The following is an 8,252-nucleotide window of genomic DNA, read 5'->3' as shown; positions in this document are numbered from 1 at the left end:
AATTTAGTATAGCTATAAAACTTCTGTATCCGTTAATAAACCGAAAATCTAAGCTCAGTAATGAAAATAAGGCCACAATTGCTAAAGTTATTTTTCAATCTATAATTCTATATGGGTGCCCAGTTTGGGGTAAATGTGCCAAAACGCACATTGAAAAAATACAAGTTAAACAGAATAAGTTGTTGAAAATGATGTTTGATTTGCCGTGGCATTTTTCAACTACAAAGTTGCACACACAAAACAAAATCAGTCTCGTTTCGGACCGTATTGAAAAAATAACTGAAAAATTTGAACGCCTCTGTGATATATTACAAATCCACTAATTTACAATCTAAATAAGTCTTAGTATATCATATAATTAAACTGCGTACTATATTTATGAATAGTATTTATAGCTAGTATTAACTTTAATGCAAAAGATACTTACCAAGGTTTTTTTCTAAGCTAAATCCTACGTCTCCTAAGCTAGATTTTTTCCTTTATATCAACTTTAAGTTTTAGAAATCGATATATTTTAAACTCACTTATTATACTATAGTTGTAAGGTTTATTTAAGAAGCGATATCATCTAAAACGTGTATTTAAAAAGTTTAAATAAATTGAATTGAATTGAATTTAAACTATTATTTATTAACACGCTTTTATTAGCTTGGCCTGTATCTATGTAACGGAATCTTTGAGCTTAATGATTGAAACTTTGCACACGTATCAACGCTCATTGACAATACATTAATGTGATGGGGAGGTGACATAAGGTCAACGGCCATAAGGTCAATTGGCTTTATTACCACTTTGAATGGCCATAAATTTGATTGAAACTTTGCACACGTATCAAGGCTGGTTGACAATGTATTAATGTGATGGTGTGGTGACATAAGGTAAACGGCCATAGGTCTATTGGTCTTATTACCACTTTGAATGGCCATAAGTTTGATTGAAACTTTGCACACGTATCAAGGCTCGATGACAATGCAATAATGTGATGATGGGGTGACATAAGGTTAACGGACATAAGGTCAATTGAACTTATGACCACCCCAAATGGCCATAGATTTGAAACCTTGCACATAATGGGAAAACGCATTCCTTTATTAACACGCTTTTATTAGCTTGACCTGTATCTATGTAACGGAATTTTTGAGCTTAATTTTCGCCGGTTTCTAGAAGTCTGATTAATTTAAAACTTTTCATACGTATCAAGGACCGATGAAAATGCATTGATGTGTTGGTGTGGTGACATAAGGTCAACGGCCATAAGGTCAATTGGCCTTATTACCACTTTGAATGACCATAAGTTTGATTTAAACTTTTCACACGTATCAAGGCTCGATGACAATGCATTAATGTGATTGTGTGGTGACATAAGGTCAACGGCCATAAGGTCAATTGGCCTTATTAACACTTTGAATGGCCATAGGTTTGATTGAAACTTTGCACACGTATCAAGGCTCGATCACAATGCATTAATGTGATGGTGTATTGACATAAGGGCAACGGCCATAAGGTCATTTGGCCTTATTACCACTTTGAATGGCCATAAGTTTGATTGCAACTTTGCATACGTATCAAGGCTCGATGACAATGCATTAATGTGATGGTGTGGTGACATAAGGTCAATTGGCCTTATTGCCACTTTGAATGGCCATAAGTTTGATTGAAACTTTGCGCACGTATCAAGGCTCGATGACAATGCAATAATGTGATGGAGGGGTGACATAAGGTTAACGGACATAAGGTCAATTGAACTTATGACCACCCCAAATGGCTTTTTAATCTGAATTAAATTATTCTGTTAATAACTTAAATTTTATTATAATTTTATTTTGAGGTGATTACCTATAAATGATTGTTTGACCTTCTACTACTGTTATATAAACTTTTTTAATTGAAAATTATTTTCTATTTTTTAGTTCGGTTAGCAATAAAAGCGTGTTTTTTTAGTTTTTTTAAACTATTATTTATTAACACGATTTCATTAGCTTGCCCGGTATCTATGTAACGGAATCTTTGAGCTTAATTTTCGCCGGTTTCTAGAAGTCTGATTAATTTAAAATTGTGCATACGTATCAAGGACCGATTACAATGCATTAATGTGATGGTGTGGTGACATAAGGTCAACGGCCATAAAGTCAATTGGCCTATTACCACCTTGAATTGCCATAGGTTTGATTGAAACTTTGCACACGTATCAAGGCTCGATGATAATGCATTAATGTGATGGTGTAGTGACATAAGGTCAACGGCCATAAGGTCCATTGGCCTTAATACCACTTTGAATGGCCATAAGTTTGACTGAAACTTTGCGCGCGTATCAAGGCTCAATGACAATGCAATAATGTGATGGTGGGGTGACATAAGGTGAATGGACATAAGATCAATTGAGCTTATGTCCACCCCAAATGGCTTTTTAATTTGAATTAAATTATTCTGTTAATAACTTAAATTTTATTATAATTTTATTTTGAGGTGATTAACTATAAATGATTGTTTGACCTTCTACTACTCTTATATACACTTTTTTTAATTGAAAATTATTTTCTATTGGGTTCGGTTAGGAATAAAGGCGTGTTTTTTAGTTTTTTTAAACTATTATTTATTAACACGCTTTTATTAGCTTGGCCTGTATCTATGTAACGGAATATTTGAGCTTAATTTTCACCGGTTTCTAGAAGTCTGATTAATTTGAAACTTTGCATACGTATCATCTACGAAAGAGCAAAGAGCCCTTTTTAACACGCTTTTATTAGCTTGATCTGTATCTATGTAACGGAATCTTTGAGCTTAATTTCCACCGGTTTATAGAAGTCTGATTAAATTGAATCTTTGCATACGTATCAAGGACCGATGACAGTGCATTAATGTGATGGTGTGGTGACATAAGGCCAATGGCCATAAGGTCGATTGGCCTTATTACCACTTTGAATGGCCATAAGTTTGATTGAAACTTTTCACACGTATCATGGCTCGATGACAATGCATTAATGTGATGGTATGGTGACATAAGGTCAACGGCCATAAGGTCAATTGGCCTTATTACCACTTTGAATGGCCATAAGTTTGATTGAAACTTTGCACACGTATCAAGGCTGGTTGACAATGCATTAGTGTGATGGTGTGGTGACATAAGGTCAGCGGCCATAAGGTCAATTGGCATTATTACCACTTTGAGTGGCCATAAGTTAGATTGAAACTTTGCACACGTATCAAGGCTCGATGACAATGCAATAATGTGATGGTGGGGTGACATAAGGTTAACGGACATAAGGTCAATTGGCCACCACCCGAAGTGGCCATAGATTTGAAACCTTGCACCTAATGCGAAAAAACGCATTCCTTTATTAATGATAGAAGAGGATGCATGGCACATCTACGAAAGAGCATACTGGAGCCCTTTTTTTTATTAACTAACACGTTTTTATTAGCATTGCCTGTATCTATCTATGTATGTATGTAACGGGATCTTTGAGCTTAATTTTCACCGGTTTCTAGAAGTCTGATTAATTTGAAACTTTGCATACGTATCAAGGACCGATTACAATGCATTAATGTGATGGTGTGGTGACATAAGGTCAACGGCCATAAGTTCATTTGGCCATATTACCACTTTGAATGACCATAAGTTTGATTGAAACATTGCTCACGCATCAAGGCTCGATGACAATGCATTAATGTGATGGTGTGTTGACATAAGGTCAACGGCCATAAGGTCAATTGGCCTTATTACCACTTTGAATGGCCATATGTTTGATTGTAACTTTGCACACGTATCAAGGCTCGACGACAATGAATTAATGAGATGGTGTGGTGACATAAGGTCAACGGCCATAAGGTCAATTGGCCTTATTACCACTTTGAATGGCCATATGTTTGATTGAAACTTTGCACACGTATCAAGGCTCGATGACAACGCAATAATGTGATGGTGGGGTGACATAAGGTTAACGAACATAAGGTCAATTGAACTTATGACCACCCGAAGTGGCCATAGATTTGAAACCTTGCACATAATGCGAAAAAACGCATTCCTTTATTAATGATAGAAGAGGATGTATGGCACATCTACGAAAGAGCATACTGGAGCCCTTTTTTTTATTAACTAACACGTTTTTATTAGCATGGCCTGTATCTATCTATGTATGTATGTAACGGGATCTTTGAGCTTAATTTTCACCGGTTTCTAGAAGTCTGATTAATTTGAAACTTTCCATACGTATCAAGGACCGATTACAATGCATTAATGTGATGGTGTGGTGACATAAGGTCAACGGCCATAAGTTCATTTGGCCATATTACCACTTTGAATGGCCATAAGTTTGATTGGAACTTTGCACACGTATCAAGGCTCGATGACAATGCATTAATGTGATGGTGTGGTGACATCAGGTCAACGGCCATAAGGTCAATTGGCCTTATTACCACTTTGAATGGCCATAAGTTTGATTGAAACTTTGCACACGTATCAAGTCTCAATGACAATGCATTAATGTGATGGTGTGACTGCCATAAGGTCAATTGGCCTTACTACCACTTTGAATGGCCATAAGTTTGATAGAAACTTTGCACACGTATCAAGGCTCGATGACAATATAATAATGTTATGGTGCGGTGACATAAGGTTAACGGACATAAGGTCAATTGAACTTATGACCACCCCAAATGGCCATAGATTTGAAACCTTTCACATTATGCGAAAAACACATTCCTTTATTAACATGCTTTTATTAGCTTGGCCTGTATCTATATAACGGAATCTCTGAGCTTAATTTTCACCGGTTTCTAGAAGCCTGATTAATTTGAAACTTAGCGTACGTATCAAGGACATTACAATGCATTAATGTGATGGGTTGGGTGACATAAAGTCAACGGCCATAAGGTCAATTGGCCTATTACCACTTTGAATTGCCATAGGTTTGATTGAAACTTTGCACACGTATCAAGGCTCGATGACAATGCATTAATGTCATGGTGTGGTGACATAAGGTCAACGGCCATAAGGTCCATTGGCTTTATTACCACTTTCAATGGCCATAAGTTTGATTGAAACTTTGCGCACGTATCAAGGCTCAATGACAATGCAATAATGTGATGGTGGGGTGACATAAGGTGAACGGACATAAGATCAATTGAACTTATGGCCACCCCAATTGGCTTTTTAATCTGAATTAAATTATTCTGTTAATAACTTAAATTTTATTATAATTTTATTTTGAGGTGATTAACTATAAATGATTGTTTGACCTTCTACTACTCTTATATACACTTTTTTAATTGAAAATTATTTGCTATTTTTAGGTTCGGTTAGCAATAAAGGCGTGTTTTTTTAGTTTTTTTTTAAACTATCATTTATTAACACGCTTTTATTAGCTTGGCCTGTATCTATGTAACGGAATCTTTGAGCTTAATTTTCACCGGTTCTAGAAGTCTGATTAAATTGAACCTTTGCATACGTATCAAGGACCGATGACAGTGTATTAATGTTATGGTGTGGTGACATAAGGCCAACGGCCATAAGGTCGATTGGCCTTATTACCACTTTGAATGGCCATAGGTTTGATTGAAACTTTTCACACGTATCATGGCTCGATGACAATGCATTAATGTGATGGTGTGGTGACATAAGGTCAACGGCCATAAGGTCAATTGGCCTTATTACCACTTTGAATGTGCATAAGTTTGATTGAAACTTTGCACACGTATCAAGGCTGGTTGACAATGCATTAGTGTGATGGTGTGGTGACATAAGGTCAGCGGCCATAAAGTCAATTGGCATTATTACCACTTTGAATGGCCATAAGTTAGATTGAAACTTTGCACACGTATCAAGGTTCGATGACAATGCAATAATATGATGGTGGGGTGACATAAGGTTAACGGACATAAGGTCAATTGAACTTATGACCACCCCAAGTGGCCATAGATTTGAAACCTTGCACATAATGCGAAAAAACGCATTCCTTTATTAATGATAGAAGAGGATGCATGGCACATCTACGAAAAAGCATACTGGAGCCCTTTTTTTTATTAACTAACACGTTTTTATTAGCTTGGCATGTATCTATCTATGTATGTATGTAACGGGATCTATGAGCTTAATTTTCACCGGTTTCTAGAAGTCTGATTAATTTGAAACTTTGGTTGCGTATCAAGGACCGATGACAATGCATTAATGTGATATTCGATGACAAGGTGCGGTGGTGACATAAGGTCAACGGCCATAAGGTCAATTGGCCTTATTACCACTTTGAACGGCCATAAGTTTGATTGAAACTTTGCAAACGCATCAAGGCTCGATGACAATGCATTAATGTGATGGTGTGAAGGCCATAAGGTCAATTGGCCTTATTACCACTTTGAATGTCCATAAGTTTGATTGAAACTTTGCACACGTATCAAGGCTCGATGACAATACAATAATGTGATGGTGGGGTGACATAAGGTTAACGGATATAAGGTCAATTGAACTTATGACCACCACAAGTGGCCATAGATTTGAAACCTTGCACATAATGCGAAAAACGCATTCCTTTATTAACACGCTTTTATTAGCTTGGCCTGTATCTATATAACGGAATCTTTGAGCTTAATTTTCACCGGTTTCTAGAAGTCTGATTAATTTGAAACTTTGCATACGTATCAAGGACCGATTACAATGCATTAATGTGGTGGTGTAGTGACATAAGGTCAACGGCCATAAGTTCATATGGCCTTATTACCACTTTGAATGACCTTAAGTTTGATTGAAACATTGGACACGCATCAAGGCTCGACGACAATGCATTAATGTTATGGTGTGGTGACACAAGGTCAACGGCCATAAGGTCAATTGGCCTTATTACCAATTTGAATGGCCATATGTTTGATTGTAACTTTGCACACGTATCAAGGCTCGACGACAATGAATTAATGTTAACTTTGCACACGTGTCAAGGGTTGATGACGATGCATTAATGTGATGGTGTGGTGACATAGGATCAACGGCCGTGAGGTCAATTGGGCTTATTACCACTTTGAATGGCCATAAGTTTGATTGAAACTTTGCACACGTATCAAGGCTTGATGACAATACAATAATGTGATGGCGGGGTGGCATAAGGTTAACGGACATAAGGTCAATTGAACATATGACCACCCCAAATGGCCATAGATTTGAAACCTTGCACATAATGCGAAAAACGCATTCCTTTATTAACACGCTTTTATTAGCTTGGCCTGTATCTATATAACGGAATCTTTGAGCTTAATTTTCACCTGTTTCTGGAAGACTGATTAATTTAGAGCTTTGCATACGTATCAAGGACCGATCACAATGCATTAATGTGATGGTGTGGTGACATAAGGTCAAAGGACATAAGGTCAATTGGCCTTGTTACTACTTTGAATGGCCATAAGTTTGATTGAAACTTTTCATACGTATCATGGCTATATGACAGTGCATTAATGTGATGGTGTGGTGACATAAGGTCAACAGCCATAAGGTCAATTGGCCTTATTACCACTTTGAATAGCCATAAGGTTGATTGTAACTTTGCACACGTGTCAAGGGTTGATGACGATGAATCAGTGTGATGGTGTGGTGACATAAGGTCAACGGCCATAAGGTCAATTGGCCTTATTACCTCTTTGAATGGCCATATGTTTCATTGTAACTTTGCACACGTATCAAGGCTCGATGACGATGAACCAGTGTGATGGTGTGGTGACATAAGGTCAACGGCCATAAGGTCAATTGGCCTTATTACCACTTTAAATTGCCATAGGTTTGATTGAAACTTTGCACACGTATCATGGCTCGATGATAATGCATTAATATGATGGTGTAGTGACATAAGGTCAACGGGCATAAGGTCAATTGGCCTTATTACTACTTTGAATGGCCATAAGTTTGATTGCAACTTTGCACACGTATCAAGGCTCGATGACGATGCATTAATGTGATGGTGTGGTGACATAAGGTCAACAGCCATAAGGTCAATTGGCCTTATTACCACTTTGAATGGCCATATGTTTGATTGTAACTTTGCACACGTATCAAGGCTCGATGACGATGAATCAGTGTGATGGTGTGGTGACATAAGGTCAACGGCCATAAGGTCAATTGGCCTTATTACCTCTTTGAATGGCCATATGTTTCATTGTAACTTTGCACACGTATCAAGGCTCGATGACGATGAACCAGTGTGATGGTGTGGTGACATAAGGTCAACGGCCATAAGGTCAATTGGCTTTATTACCACTTTGAATGGCCATATGTT

Source organism: Eurosta solidaginis, chromosome X (assembly GCF_040869045.1).
Source record: "Eurosta solidaginis isolate ZX-2024a chromosome X, ASM4086904v1, whole genome shotgun sequence".
Classification (NCBI taxonomy): domain Eukaryota; kingdom Metazoa; phylum Arthropoda; class Insecta; order Diptera; family Tephritidae; genus Eurosta; species Eurosta solidaginis.
Note: the sequence above shows the minus strand (reverse complement) of the source record.